This window comes from Scyliorhinus canicula, chromosome 9, assembly GCF_902713615.1.
Source record: "Scyliorhinus canicula chromosome 9, sScyCan1.1, whole genome shotgun sequence".
NCBI classification, from domain to species: domain Eukaryota; kingdom Metazoa; phylum Chordata; class Chondrichthyes; order Carcharhiniformes; family Scyliorhinidae; genus Scyliorhinus; species Scyliorhinus canicula.
This window is the reverse complement of record NC_052154.1, coordinates 82,711,929-82,727,945: the sequence shown is the minus strand read 5'-3', so window position 1 is coordinate 82,727,945 and position 16,017 is coordinate 82,711,929. Positions and strand designations below refer to the sequence as shown.

The window sequence follows — 16,017 nt, the reverse complement described above, 5'->3', positions numbered from 1 at the left end:
CCAGCCCCTGAAGTTCCCCTCCAAGTTACCACCCTGATGTGGAAATATATCGCCCCCTCCTTCACTGTCGCTGGGTCATAATCCTGGAACCCCCTCCCTAACAGCACTGTGGCTGTACCTACACCACTTGTACTGCAGCGGTTCAAGAAGGCAGCTCACCCCCACCGTCTCTGGGACAATTAGATATGGGTAATAAATGCTGGCTTAGCCAGCGTTGCTCACATCCCTCAAAAATGATTTTTTTTTTAATTGTGTGTGTGGTTGTGGTTAGATTTGTCTGTTTCCTCTCTCTCTCCAGACACAGCTGAGAGCTCCTGTGTGTGTGTGACAGTAAGTTTGGGTCAGAGTATGTGTGTGTGTGTGTGTGTGTTGGGTCTCCCCCAGTGCCTGACACTCGCTCAGTTTCCTGCGGGAGGAGTTGGCCTGTGTCAGTTTCTAACCCGGAAGCCGAGTGCCAGTCCCGGGAGGACTTAATTCCCTGCAGTATCTGGGCTCCAAACTTATTGACAAACTTTTCCCGTCCTTGCCTGCACCGCTGGCTGCCTTTCCGCACTTCTCTCGGTCTGTGCTGAATCCGGTAAGAAACTTCACTCCTTTGGGGGGGGGGGGGTTCTGGAAGCCAGAGTTTAAATGGGTCTTGAATCGGATCAGGAGGAGATGAAAGAGGGTCAGACACGGCCTGGGAATCGGGTGGAGAGAGAAAAAGTTGTACCTGGGGGCAGCGCAAATCACTGTTTCACTTTGCTTGCTCAGAGGACTTAACTTCTTCTAAATGAAGGCGGCGATTGAGAGAGAGTGTGTATGTGTGTGTGAGTGAGACTGGGTCAGGAATTATAGATTGGAAATTGGGATCAGGTTACTTCCAGGTGGGCGCTGCCCAAACATTTTCTTAAGAATCCTAACTTTGGGAAAGTTTCTTCTGAGCTGTAAAACTTTTTAAACAAGTTATGAAAAGTATTTTTTTTTAACACTCGTCTCTCTTGAGCCATTAATTTCTCTGTCAATGCCCGTTCTTGTGTGACTATTACTCAAATAATTGCGTTTTGAGAGCTGGATTGGGACTACATTCTGTCTGCGGGATCATATGGAATATCGAGTCCAGGATGTGGAATCTGGGAAGGGCAAGGTCTTGTTTGAAAGATTTGTATTTAAATATGGTGGTCCCTTGTACTGGCAGGTCACTGGTAATATTTCAGGTGTTAGTCACTCAGTAATCTCTTTTTTACTGATTGTGTACTCTAATTTCAAGGTGCTTGTTTATACAGGATGGGTGTGAGCTGGTCTGTTTCCCTCCCTATCCACTGGCAGCTGTCCATCCAGACTTTTTCTGGGGAAGGTGGGACCTGTACATGAAGGACGGATTGCACCTAAACTGGAGGGACACCAATATCCTGGGTGGGAGGTTTGCTAGAGCTCTTTGCAAGGGTTTAAACTAGTTTGGCAAGGGGATGGGAACCAGAGCTATGGATCAGAGGATAGGGTAGCTATTGAACAGGCAGAAATAGTATGCAGCAAGTCTGTGAGAAAGGATAGACAGTTGATAGGGCAAAGTTGCCCTCAGTGGAATGGGTCAAAGTGGGTCTGTTTCAATGCAAGGAGTGTCAGGAATAAGGGATATGAATTTAGAGCATGGATCAGTACTTGGAACTACGATGTTGTGGCCATGACAGAGACATGGATTTCACAGGGGCAGGAATGGTTGTTAGATGTTCCGGAGTTTAGATGTTTTCAGAAGAATAGCGAGGGAGGAAAATGAGGAGGGAGAGTGGCATTGTAATTAGGAAGTGCACCACAGCTGCAGAAAGGGAGGTAGTTGAGGTGGGCTTGGCTACTGAGTCAGTATGGGTGGAAGTCAGAAACACGAAAGGAGCAGTCACTTTATTGGGAGTTTTCTATAGACCCCCCAATAGCAGCAGAGAGATAGAGGAACAGATTGGGCGGCGGCAGATCTTGGAAAAGTGCAGAAGTAATGTTGAGTTGTCATGGGTGACTTCAACTTTCCTAATATTGACTGGAACCTCCTTAGTGCAAATGGTTTAGATGGAGCAGATTTTGTCAGGTGTGTACAGGAAGGATTCCTGACTCAATATGTAGCTAGGCTGACTAGGGGGAAGGCCATATTGGACTTGGTGCTCGGCAACAAACCAGGCCAAGTGTCAGATGTCTCGGTGGGAGAGCATTTCGGTAACAGTGACCACAACTCCTTTACCTTTACCATAGTCAAGGAGAGGGATAGGAACAGACAGTATGGGAAGGTATTTAATTGGGATGGGGAAATTATACTGCCATTAGACAGGAGCTGAGGAGCATAAAGTGGGAACAATTTTTCTTGGGGAAATTGGAAAAAATAAATTGGGTACTCTAAATTTATTTTTAAAGAAGTGTTGTTAACAAGGCATATGGTGTTGGCTTTCATTAACAGGGGGATTGAGTTTAAGAGCCATGAGGTTTTGCTGCAGCTTTATAAAACCCTAGTTAGACCACACTTGGAATATTGTGTCCAGTTCTGGTTGCCTCATTATAGGAAGGATGTGGATGCTTTGGAGAGGGTACAGAGGAGATTTACCAGGATGCTGCCTGGACTGGAAGGTATGTCTTATGAAGGAAGTTGAGGTAGCTAGGGCTTTTCTCACTGGAGGTGAGAAAACGGCAGAGAGGTGACTTGATAGAGGTGTACAAGGTGATGAGAGGCATGGATAGAGTGGATAGCCAGAGACTTTTCCCCAGGGTGGAAATGGCTGTCACGAGGGGACATAATTTTAAGGTGATTGGAGGAAGGTATAGGGGAGATGTCAGAGGTAGGTTCTTCACACAGAGAGTGGTGGGTGTGTGGAATGCACTGCCAGCAGAGGTGGTGGAGTCAGAGTCATTAGGGACATTTAAGCGACTCTTAGACAAGCACGTGGACAGCAGTAAATTGAAGGGGTGTAGGTTAGGTTGATTTTAGATTAGGATAAATGGTCGGCACAACATCGTGGGCTGAAGGGCCTGTACTGTGCTGTACAGTTCTATGTTCACAGTCTGCAACATCCCACCCAGCTCCCTGCCTCTCTTACCCTACCTCCAACTCATCTCTTCCCCCTTACACCCCATCCCATTCCAATCCATTCCACACTCCTTCCTCACCCCCTCCTCTGCCCCTTTCCCCCTCCTCCCTCTGCCCCTTTCCACCCCCTCCTCCCTCTGCCCCTTTCCACCCCCTCCTCCCTCTGCCCCTTTCCACCCCCTCCTCCCTCTGCCCCTTTCCACCCCCTCCTCCCTCTGCCTCTTTCCACCCCCTCCTCCCTCTGCCTCTTTCCACCCCCTCCTTCCTCTGCCCCTTTCCCCCTCCTTCCTCTGCATCTTTCAACCCCCTCCTCCCTCTGCCCCTTTCCACCCCCTCCTCCCTCTGCCCCTTTCCACCCCCTCCTCCCTCTGCCCCTTTCCACCCCCTCCTTCCCCTGCCCCTTTCCACCCCTCCTCCCTCTGCCCCTTTCCACCCCCTCCTTCCACTGCCCCTTTCCCCTCCTCCCTCTGCCCCTTTCCACCCCCTCCTTCCATTGCCCCTTTCCACCCCCTCCTTCCTCTGCCCCTTTCCACCCCCTCCTTCCTCTGCCCCTTTCCACCCCCTCCTCCCTCTGCCCCTTTCCACCCCCTCCTTCCATTGCCCCTTTCCACCCCCTCCTTCCTCTGCCCCTTTTCCTCTCCTTCCTCTGCCTCTTTAAACCCCCTCCTCCCTCTGCCCCTTTCCACCCCCTCCTCCCTCTGCCCCTTTCCACCCCCTCCTCTCTCTGCCCCTTTCCACCCCCTCCTCTCTCTGCCCCTTTCCACCCCCTCCTCCCTCTGCCCCTTTCCACCCCCTCCTCCCTCTGCCCCTTTCCACCCCCTCCTTCCATTGCCCCTTTCCACCCCCTCCTTCCTCTGCCCCTTTCCCCCTCCTTCCTCTGCCTCTTTAAACCCCCTCCTCCCTCTGCCCCTTTCCCCCTCCTTCCCCTGCCCCTCTCCACCCCCTCCTCCCTCTGCCCTTTCCACACCCTCCTCCCTCTGCCCCTTTCCACCCCTCCTTCCTCTGCCCCTTTCCACCCCCTCCTTCCCCTGCCCCTTTCCACCCCCTCCTCCCTCTGCCCCTTTCCACCCCCTCCTCCCTCTGCCCCTTTCCACCCCCTCCTCCCTCTGCCCCTTTCCACACCCTCCTTCCACTGCCCCTTTCCACCCCCTCCTTCCTCTGCCCCTTTCCACCCCCTCCTTCCTCTGCCCCTTTCCACCCCCTCCTTCCTCTGCCCCTTTCCACCCCCTCCTTCCTCTGCCCCTTTCCACCCCCTCCTTCCTCTGCCCTTTTACCACCTCACCCCCTCCTTCCTCTGCCTCTTTCCACCCCCTCCTTCCTCTGCGCTTTACCCCTTCTTCCTCTGCCCCTTTAACCCCTCACCCCCTCCTCCCTCTGCCTCTTTCCACCTCCTCCTCCCTCTGCCTCTTTCCACCTCCGCCTTCCTCTGCCCCTTTACCCCCTCACCCCCTCCTCCCTCTGCCCCTTTCCACCCCTCCTTCCTCTGCCCCTTTCCATCCCCTCCTTCCTCTGCCCCTTTACCCCCTCACCCCCTCCTTCCTCTGCCCCTTTCCACCCCCTCCTCCCTCTGCCCCTTTCCCCCTCCTCCCTCTGCCCCTTTCCCCCTCCTCCCTCTGCCCCTTTCCCCCTCCTCCCTCTGCCCCTTTCCCCCTCCTCCCTCTGCCCCTTTCCCCCTCCTCCCTCTGCCCCTTTCCCCCTCCTCCCTCTGCCCCTTTCCCCCTCCTTCCCCTGCCCCTTTCCCCCTCCTCCCTCTGTCCCTTTCCACCCCTCCTTCCTCTGCCCCTTTCCACCCCCTCCTCCCTCTGCCCCTTTCCCCCTCCTCCCTCGTCCCCTTTCCCCCTCCTTCCCTTGCCCCTTTCCACCCCCTCCTTCCCCTGCCCCTTTCCACCCCCTCCTCCCTCTGCCCCTTCCCCTTCCCCTGCCCCTTCCCCTACCCCTGTTTGGTGTCCGGAGTTTATTTTCTTCCTTTTCTGGATCTTATTTACTGCCTGGGCACAATGTGCACTGTTCCAATTACAGATATCTGGTTCATTGTGGGCACTCGGCAATATCAGTGTTTTGGTGACAATGAGGCCAATTTCACATAAGAACACAAGCAATGACTTGTATCTGACCTGAAGTTATGGACAATGCTAATATCTCCCAGAGTCTAACCAGTGGTGTGGGATATCACTGATATTTCCCTGTGTTTGTCCATTGTGAGGGATATCCATGATATCTCTGTGTTTGCCCATTGTGTGGGATATCCGTGATATTTCCCTGTGTTTGCCCATTGTGTGGGATATCCGTGATATTTCCCTGTGTTTGTCCATTGTGAGGGATATCCGTGATATCTCCCTGTGTTTGTCCATTGTGAGGGATACAGTGATGTCTCCCTGTGTTTGTCCATTGTGAGGGATATCCGTGATATCTCCCTGTGTTTGTCCATTGTGAGGGATATCCGTGATATCTCCCTGTGTTTGTCCATTGTTAGGGATATCCGTGATATCTCCCTGTGTTTGCCCATTGTCAGGGATAGCCGTGATATCTCCCTGTGTTTGTCCATTGTGAGGGATACAGTGATGTCTCCCTGTGTTTGTCCAGTGTCAGGGATATCCGTGATATCTCCCTGTGTTTGTCCATTGTGTGGGATATCCGTGATATCTCCCTGTGTTTGTCCATTGTGAGGGATATCCGTGATATCTCCCTGTGTTTGTCCATTGTGAGCGATATCCGTTATATCTCCCTGTGTTTGTCCATTGTGAGCGATATCCGTGATATCTCCCTGTGTTTGTCCATTGTGAGGGATATCCGTGATGTCTCCCTGTGTTTGTCCATTGTTAGGGATATCCGTGATATCTCCCTGTGTTTGCCCATTGTGAGCGATATCCGTGATATCTCCCTGTGTTTGTCCATTGTGAGGGATATCCGTGATATCTCCCTGTGTTTGCCCATTGTGAGCGATATCCGTGATATCTCCCTGTGTTTGTCCATTGTGAGCGATATCCGTGATATCTCCCTGTGTTTGTCCATTGTGAGGGATATCCGTGATATCTCCCTGTGTTTGTCCATTGTGAGCGATATCCGTGATATCTCCCTGTGTTTGTCCATTGTGAGCGATATCCGTGATATCTCCGTGTTTGTCCATTGTGAGGGATATCCGTGATATCTCCCTGTGTTTGTCCATTGTGAGCGATATCCGTGATATCTCCGTGTTTGTCCATTGTGAGGGATAGCCGTGATATCTCCCTGTGTTTGTCCATTGTGAGGGATATCCATGATATCTCCCTGTGTTTGTCCATTGTCAGGGATATCCGTGATATCTCCGTGTTTGTCCATTGTGAGGGATATCCGTGATTTCTCCCTGTGTTTGCCCATTGTGAGCGATATCCGTGATATCTCCCTGTGTTTGTCCATTGTGAGCGATATCCGTGATATCTCCCTGTGTTTGTCCATTGTGAGCGATATCCGTGATATCTCCCTGTGTTTGTCCATTGTGAGCGATATCCGTGATATCTCCCTGTGTTTGCCCATTGTGAGCGATATCCGTGATATCTCCCTGTGTTTGCCCATTGTGAGCGATATCCGTGATATCTCCCTGTGTTTGTCCATTGTGAGCGATATCCGTGATATCTCCCTGTGTTTGTCCATTGTGAGGGATATCTCCCTGTGTTTGTCCAATGTGAGGGATATCCGTGATATCTCCCTGTGTTTGTCCATTGTCAGGGATAGCCGTGATATCTCCCTGTGTTTGTCCATTGTCAGGGATAGCCGTGATATCTCCCTGTGTTTGTCCATTGTCAGGGATATCCGTGATATCTCCCTGTGTTTGTCCATTGTCAGGGATAGCCGTGATATCTCCCTGTGTTTGTCCATTGTCAGGGATAGCCGTGATATCTCCCTGTGTTTGTCCATTGTCAGGGATATCCGTGATATCTCCCTGTGTTTGTCCATTGTCAGGGATAGCCGTGATATCTCCCTGTGTTTGTCCATTGTCAGGGATATCCGTGATATCTCCCTGTGTTTGTCCATTGTGAGGGATATCCATGATATCTCCCTGTGTTTGTCCAGTGTCAGCGATATCCGTGATATGTCTGTGTTTGTCCATTGTGAGAAATATCAGTGATGTCTCTGTGTTTGTTCTGTGTCAGAGATATCCATGATATCTCCCCGTGTTTGTCCAGTGTGAGCGATATCCGTGATATCTCCCTGTGTTTGTCCATTGTGAGGGATATCCGTGATATTTCCCTGTGTTTATCCATTGTCAGGGATATCCGTGATATCTCCCCGTGTTTGTCCAGTGTCAGCGATATCCGTGATATCTCCCTGTGTTTGTCCATTGTCAGGGATATCCGTGATATCTCCCTGTGTTTGTCCATTGTGAGGGATACAGTGATGTCTCCCTGTGTTTGCCCATTGTCAGGGATAGCTGTGATATCTCCGTGTTTTTCCATTGTGAGGGATATCCGTGATATCTCCCTGTGTTTGTCCATTGTTAGGGATAGCCGTGATATCTCCCTGTGTTTGTCCATTGTGAGGGATATCCATGATATCTCCCTGTGTTTGTCCATTGTCAGGGATATCCGTGATATCTCCCTGTGTTTGCCCATTGTCAGGGATATCCGTGATATCTCCCTGTGTTTGTCCATTGTGAGTGATATCCGTGATATCTCCCTGTGTTTGTCCATTGTGAGCGATATGTGGGCTGGTTTAGCTCACAAGGCTAAATCGCTGGCTTTTAAAGCAGACCAAGCAGGCCAGCAGCACGGTTCGATTCCCGTACCAGCCTCCCCGGACAGGCGCCGGAATGTGGCGACTAGGGGCTTTTCACAGTAACTTCATTGAAGCCTACTCGTGACAATAAGCGATTTTCATTTCATTTTTTCATTTCATATCCGTGATATCTCCCTGTGTTTGTCCATTGTGAGCGATATCCGTGATATCTCCCTGTGTTTGTCCATTGTGAGGGATATCAGTGATGTCTCCCTGTGTTTGCCCATTGTCAGGGATAGCCGTGATATCTCCCTGTGTTTGCCCATTGTCAGGGATATCCGTGATATCTCCGTGTTTGTCCATCATGAGGGATATCCATGATATCTCCGTGTTTGTCCATCATGAGGGATATCCATGATATCTCCCTGACGTTCATTCTGAGAGACATCAGTAATATCTCTGTTTGTCCATTGTGAGGGATATCAGTGACATTTCACTGATGTTGGTCGTTCTGAGTGATATCTCTGTGTCCATTTGTGAGGGATATCAGTGATATCTCTGTGTTTGTCCTCGGATGTGGGTGTAGTGGGTGATGTCCACAGCTGTTCAAACATGTCCATCCCTCACTGGTCATTTCTTCTAATGGACAGCAAAGGAAAGCAAGCAGGCACCATTCAGTCTGTGCCAAGCCCGCCATCACGCAGAAAAGGCACAGGAATATATCTCTGACCCCTATTCGCAAGGCAGGGGAAAAGACGAAGAGTAGAGGAGCTGTTTAAAAATACGTGTAAAAAAAATTTTTTAATTTAAGGAAGAATTGGAATTATGTGTCATTCAGAAAGCAACTATCGTTAATGAAAGCAAGGGCAAGGATTAGCAAAATGAGGAAGTAGTAACTAATAAAACACTGCTAGTTTCCTGAGGGTTAGGAGGAAGGGTACCGCAAGAATAGTTCTTCACTGGAGTATTGTCAGAAGACACTCGAGAAGGTTCCAATGACTTCGAAGGAATTTCAGAAGACCGACTTGCCTTCTGAAATTAAACTCAGAGGGGAACATTAGCCTTCTTTCAAATCGAATATCTGGTGAAGCATAGGCTTTGCAGTATGTGGACATGTTTCTCTTCATTAGAACCACACTCCTGCTAACTTCCCAAATTCTATTAGCTGCTATCCGACTCCTGCTTAAAATAGTCTGAGAATTCCGGTTCGACAGCGCTCCTAGTGGAGAATGGCATATTGTGCACCATCCTTGGGTGAAGATGATAATGACCCTGGTGACAGTTCCCTTTCCGTGTCAATCATGGAATCATAGAACCCGTACAGTGCAGAAGGAGGTCATTCGGCAAATACCCTGCGAAAGAGCACCCGAGGCATTCAGCCCAGCCCTCCCCCCGTAACCCCACCTAATCTTTGGGCACACTACAGGGCAATTTTAGCATAGCAAGTCGACCTAACCTGCACATCTTTGGACTGCGGGAGGAAACCAGAGCACCCGGAGGAAACCCACAGAGGCACAGGGAGATCGTGCAAACGCCACACAAGTCGCCCAAGGTCAGAATCGAACCCGATGCTGTGAGGCTGCAGTGCTAACTACTGTGCCACCATACCGCCCATAATGTTAGCAAAAAAGATGGGTGACCAAACACTTGGGTCACGCAAGTGGTTTCAAGGATAGTTTTAATCAAGATGGTGTACAGGAGAAATTTCAGGACTCGCGGTCTGGACAGTTGAAGGTGGGGCGCCCATTGTGGGAGGTGTCACAGGAAGTCAGAACATGCGCCAGGAGGCAGGAATGCAGTGTTCTTGAATGGTTGCAAGATAGTAGCTAACTCTTCATGGACACAAGGACTGGACCAGGAACTGTCTTGCTGCAAGTGATTCAATAGTAGGTCAAGCGTGGTTCTTTAATTATGATAAAAGTAAAATACTGCAGCTGCTGGGAATCCGAAATAAAAGCTGAAAAGGCTGCCAAACCTCAGCAGGTCTGGCAGCGTCTGTGGAGAGAGAAAAGAGAATCGACGTTAACGACTTCATAAGACTCTTCACAGGAGAGTCCACTTACCCTGCGCAAGAGTCATGCGGACTCGAAACGTTCACTCTGTTTTTCCCTCTCCACAGATGATGCCAGACCTGCTGAAGTTTTGCAGCCATTTCTATTTAAATTCCTTCAATTCATTTATTAGTTTATTTTAAAGGAAAGCTCAGGTCTGTGACTGAAATGGTCCCTGGCACTGAACACTTTATTTATTTGTTCACAGGATGTGGGTGTCGTTGGCGAGGCAAGTATTTATTGCCCATCCCTAAATTTCCTTGAGAAGGGGGTGGTGAGCTGCCTTCTTGTACCGCTGCAGTCCATATGGTGTAGGTACACCCACAGTGCTGTTGGGGAGGGAGTTCCCAGATTGCAGTAATTCTGTCAGCACTGTGTGCGGCTCGACAGCTGACCCCGTTGCTTGACGAGGAAAGGCGAGCCTGTGATGAACACATCATACCCCTGAAAGGAATTTTCAAACTGCTTTCCCCATTTAGCATTCATGGTGGCATTCCCGGGCAGCACGGTGGCCTAGTGGTTAGCACAGCTGCCTCACGGCGCTGAGGTCCCAGGTTCGATCCTGGCTCTGGGTCACTGTCCGTGTGGAGTTTGCACATTCTCCCCGTGTCTGCGTGGGTTTCGCCCCCACAACCCAAAAATATGCAGAGTAGGTAGATTGGCCAAGCTAAATTGCCCCTTAATTGGAAAAAATAATTGGGTAATCTAATGGTGGCATTCCCCAGTCACACCCATGAGGAAGAAAGTCAGCCATAATCTTACTGGTGGGCAGGGCAACTCTGAAGGGCCGAATGGCCCACTCGAGCTCCTATTTCGTTCTCAAGTCCCAAAGCCCCCGATTAGAGGGGCAGTGTTTTGGTGGCGGGCCTGTCTGGCCTCTGAGTTGGATGTGGAAGGTCCCGCTGGCATAATTTCGAAGAGTAGGAGAGTTACCCCTGGTGTCCTGGCCAATGTTTTCACAAAACCCGAGTGTAAAACAAGATAACCTTTTCACAATCTCATTGCTGGCTGTTGGAGCTTGTGCTGTCAACTGTTCCTGTATTTATAGCCCTGACAACAATTCAGAAGTACTGTTGGCTAGAAAGGCCTGATGAGGTGACAAAGGTACGACACAAACATTAGCTATTAGGGGCAGCACGGTAGCATGGTGGTTAGCATAAATGCTTCACAGCTCCAGGGTCCCAGGTTCGATTCCCGGCTGGGTCACTGTCTGTGTGGAGTCTGCACGTCCCCCCCCTGTGTGCGTGGGTTTCCTCCGGGTGCTCCGGTTTCCTCCCACAGTCCAAAGATGTGCGGGTTAGGTGGATTGGCCATGCTAAATTGCCCGTAGTGTCCTAATAAAAGTAAGGTTAAGGGGGGTGATTGTTGGGTTGCGGTATAGGGTGGATATGTGGGTTTGAGTAGGGTGATCATGGCTCGGCACAACATTGAGGGCCGAAGGGCCTGTTCTGTGCTGTACTGTTCTATGTTCTATAAAACCCAAGTGTAAAACAAGATAACCTTTTCACAATCCCATTGCTGGCTGTTGGAGCTTGTGCTGTCAACTGTTCCTGTATTTATAGCCCTGACAACAATTCAGAAGTACTGTTGGCTAGAAAGGCCTGATGAGGTGACAAAGGTACGACACAAACATTAGCTATTTCTTTCTAAGCAGATAGTTCCCATGACCTCGTGCAGAATTCGAAATGGGCAGCAAGGAGGATGAAGCGTTGACCAAAGTTTGCCCTGGGGCTCAGAAAAGCTCTTTATCGTCATTCCGGTTCTGTAAGACATGAGCCCAGCGTTAAATACATAGACACCAATCAATACCTTCAAAGCACAGCCAGCACTTTGAACCAGAGCTTCATGTCCCCAGGTTACAGGCAGCGAGCTCATTTTACAGTGTAAGAGTGATGGATGGGAAGGCTCCTTGGTTGAAATCACTGTTTCGCCTCAGCCTCTGTGAAAACCTACTTAGAAATTAGGGTCACCCATGATGATTGATTGATTTATTTCTGAGGTCTCCTCCACCACTGTCAGTTTTCAGCCGATTCAATTCACTCCCCCAGGTATCAAGAGACTGCTGAAGGCACTGGATACTGCAAAGGCTGTGGGCCCTGACAATATTCTGGCAATTGTACTGAAGACATGTATTTCAGATCTTGCCACACCCCGAACCAAGCTGTTCCAGTACAGCTACAACATCGGAATTTACCCGGAAATGTGGAAAATTGCCAGGTGTGGTCTGTACACAAACAGCAGAACTTATATTTGTATAGCTCCTTTCTCGATTCCATTAAGTCTTTACAGCCAAAGACGTACTTCTGAAGTGTAGTCACAGCTGCACTGTAGGGGTAGGGGGGGCAGCTCACCAAATCCAATCTGGCCAATTACCCTGTCATCAGTCTACTCTCAATTGTCAGTAAAGTTATTGAAAGGGTTATTGACAGCGCCAATCTCAGTAATAACCTTCTCCGTGACGCTCCCAAGGTCACCCAGCTCCTGACCTCATTAAAACTTTACTCCAAACATGGACAAAAAGGCTGAACTCCAGAGGCGAGGGTGACTGCCCTTGACATTGAGGTACCCGAGCAAAACTGTCGATGGGAATCGAGGAAATCTCTCAACTGGTTGGGAGTCATACCTGGCCCAAAGGAAGATGGTTGTGATTGTTGAAGGTCAACCATCTCAGCTCCAGGACATCACTGCTGTAGTTCCTCAGGGCAGTGTATGAGGCCCAACCATCTTCAGCTGCTTCATCAATGACCTTCCTTCCAGCAAAAGGTCAGCAGTGAGGATGTTCACTGATGATCAATCACATTCAGTACCATTCGTGACTCCTTGGATACTGAGCCAGTTTGAGTCCATATGCAGTGGACGACATTCAAGACAGTGGACTGATAAATGGCAAGTAACATTTGTGCTCCACGAGCGCCAGGTAGTGACCATCTCCAACAAGTGAGAATCTAATTATCTTGCTTTGACATTCAATGGCATTACCATCGCTGAATCCCCCACCATCAGCATCCTGGGTGCGACCATTGACCAGAAACCAAACTGACTAGCCATAGTAATATTGTGGGTGCAAGGGCAGATCACAGACTGGGAATTCTGCAGTAAATAACTCCCCTCCTGACTCCCCAAAGCCTGTCTATCATCTATAATGTGGAGATGCCGGCGTTGGACTGGGGTGAGCACAGTAAGAAGTCTTGCAACACCAGGTTAAAGTCCAACATGTTTGATTCAAACACTAGCTTTCGGAGCACTGCTCCTTCCTCCGGTGAATGAAGAGGTTTGTTCCAGAAACATATATAGACAAATCCAAAGATGCCAGACAATGCTTAGAATGCGAGCATTTACAGGGAATTGAATCTTTATAGATCCAGAGACAGGGGTAACCCCGGGTTAAAGAGGTGTGAATTGTCTCAAGCCAGGACAGTTGGTAGGATTTTGCAAGCCCAGGCCAGATGGTGGGGGACGAATGTAATGCAACATGAATCCCAGGTCCCGGTTGAGGCCGCACTCATGTGTGCGGAACCTGGCTATAGGTTTCTGCTCGGCGATTCTGCGTTGTCGTGGGTCCGGAAGGAGCAGTGCTCCGAAAGCTAGTATTTGAAACAAACATGTTGGACTTTAACCTGGTGTTGTAAAACTTCTTACAGTTATCATCTATAAGGCACTGAGTCTGATGGACTACTCTCCACTTTCCTGGATGACTGCTGCTCCAACAGCACTCAAGACACTTAACACTCTCCAGGACAAAGCAGTCTGCTTGATTGACACCCAATCCACCACTTAAACATTCAATCCCTCCACCACCAATGAACAGTGGCAGCAGTGTGTACCATCTACAAGATGCACTACAGCAACTCACCAAGGCACCTTCCAAGCCTGTGAACGCCACTACGTAGAAGGACAAGGGCAGCAGATCACTGGCAACACAATCACTTGAAAGTTACCCTTCAATCCACTCGCTATCCTGACTTGGAAATATATTGGTCGTTCCTTCATTGTCGCTGGATCAATTTCCTGGAACTCCCTCCCTAACAGCACTGTGGGTGTACCTAATACCACATAGACTGCAGCGGTTCAAGTCTTAATTATCTGCAAAGACTCGCATTCAAAGTATCATCTTGCGTCATTGACTTTGTCTATATATGAGTTTGTGGAACGCACTTTTTCACTCATCTGATGAAGGAGCTACGCTCTGAAAGCTAGTGACTCCAAACAAACCTGTTGGACCTTAACCTGATGTGGTAAGACTTCTTACTGTGCCCACCCCAGTCCAACAGCGGCATCTCCACATCAAGGTTCAAAAAGGCAGCTCACCACCTTCTCAAGGGCAATTAGGGAAGGGCAATAAATGCTGGCCTCGTCAGCGAAGCCCACACCCCCTGAAAGAATTAAATAAAATCCGTTTGTTCTCAGGATGCGGCAGCTCAGCTAAACATACTGTTTCCAGTGGTTTGACGAGTCTAGTACAAAAGCGGACTTGCTGGGTAGATTACATGTGCAAGATTTAGGACAGAGTGTGAGAAGGCCAGAGTGTTGCGCGGATATGGAAAAAACTATCGGAGTGAGCGGGACAATGTCAACGTTTTACAATAAGGTGGAGAGATGGGGGAAAGAAATGGTTATGAAGCGATATGGGAACAGCATGGACTTAAAATCGAGACCATTCCTCGCGTGGGTGTTAAACAGCAGCAGAGACCAGTTGTGTTACCGGGTGTGTTTATGTGTCTGTGCAGGAAGTGTTGTCAAGGCTGATATTTCTTGCCCACTTTTGAGAAGTTGGGGATGGACCGACCCCTTCTAACAGTTCAGTCCTTGAGAGGGAAATGCTCCTACTTCAGTAATGTTGAAGTACTATGATGGGAAGGCTGTAGGTGTTCCAGTTGGGTGACCGGTAGGAGAAATGTGAGGTTGATGGTGTGCAGTTCCCTACCGCTCACTGGCAGATGTTCCAGTATGCTCTTAAATGTTTGGTTCTTGATCAAGTTTCTCCAGGGGAGTGTGATCTTCTGGAAGCGAGACATATCTTGAGGCTGACAACAGGTAACTGGAAGAACGGATAGAATCCCTACAGTGCAGATGGAGGCCATTTGGACCTTCTGAAATAGCACCCTTTCTAGATTCACTCCCCCGCCCTATCCCCATAACCTCATCTAACCTGTGCACAAATTTGGACACACTAAGGGGCAATTTATAACAGCCAATCTACCAAACCTGCACATCTCTCGACTGCGGCAGGAAACCAGAGCACCTGGAGCACCACACAGTCACCCAAGGTCATAATCAAACCGGGGTCCCTGGCGCTGTGAGGCAGCAGTGCTAACCACTGTGCCACCTATTGTTTCTTTTGAATGATGCAACTTTTTTGCACAGAATTTATTCATGGGGTGTGGGCATGACTAGCAAGACCAGCCTTCATTGCCCATCATTGAGAAGTGGTGTTGTGTTGAACCGTGTGGTTCACCCACAGTGCTGTTAGAAGGGGAAGTGGACGATTTTGATCCAGTGGCAGTGAAGACAACTTGCAGCTGGTGGTGTTCCCATGTATCTGCTAGTCCTTCTAGGTGGTAGAGGTCATAAGTTAGGAGTTGCTGCCAAGTTGAGCAAGATAAATGGAAGATGGAGTGTTCAGCTGGACTCCATCTGGGATGTTTGAAAGTGTGTCGCTGACCTGGACAGAGGCCTACTTTTTTTTTCAATCTCCGAGACGAGGAGGGTTGTGGACGGTGTGTCAGAATAGAGCCTGCGAGGTCGTCTGCTGTTGAAAGTTCATCGTACATCTTCATAACTAATGGCTTCCAGGGAGGAGAGCAAAACAACAGACCCGAAGATTAGAAACTGTCACGGGCAGTAAATTGATACAAGTGATACAACACTGGCTGCCTGTCATACACAGTTTAAGCAAATTTATTTTTATTTTTATATTATGATTTTAAAAAAGGTATTGATCATAATGCTCCTCAAATTTATAATATTCCACATTGCATGTTTACTGGATGTCAACCGACTCACCGAATCTGTGAAGGGATGTTAAATGTAAACACATTAAATCCGGTACATTGTTGGTGAATCCAGAGGAGCAGAGAAACGTGGGATGTGTGCACACCAATATTTGCAGGTAGTAGGATAAATTGGAAGGCCCAAACTATTTCCGAATCCATGTTTTATAAAGGAAGCAGAGCAAGAGGGAGATTTGGCATTTCAGCATTTGTATAGCGCCTTTCATGGGTCTCGGAA

At 49.0% G+C, this 16,017-nt stretch overlaps 1 protein-coding gene across 1 annotated transcript in view; it reads left to right on the top strand.

Moving 5' to 3' along the window:
• The first annotated feature begins 408 nt into the window (after positions 1 to 408).
• elmo3 (engulfment and cell motility 3) overlaps positions 409 to 16,017 on the top strand; it is a 207,185-nt gene continuing 191,576 nt past the window's right edge. The window contains exon 1 of the mRNA XM_038807072.1: positions 409 to 577. The gene's annotated coding sequence lies outside the window, so the exon portion shown is untranslated. The remainder of the gene's footprint in view (positions 578 to 16,017) is intronic.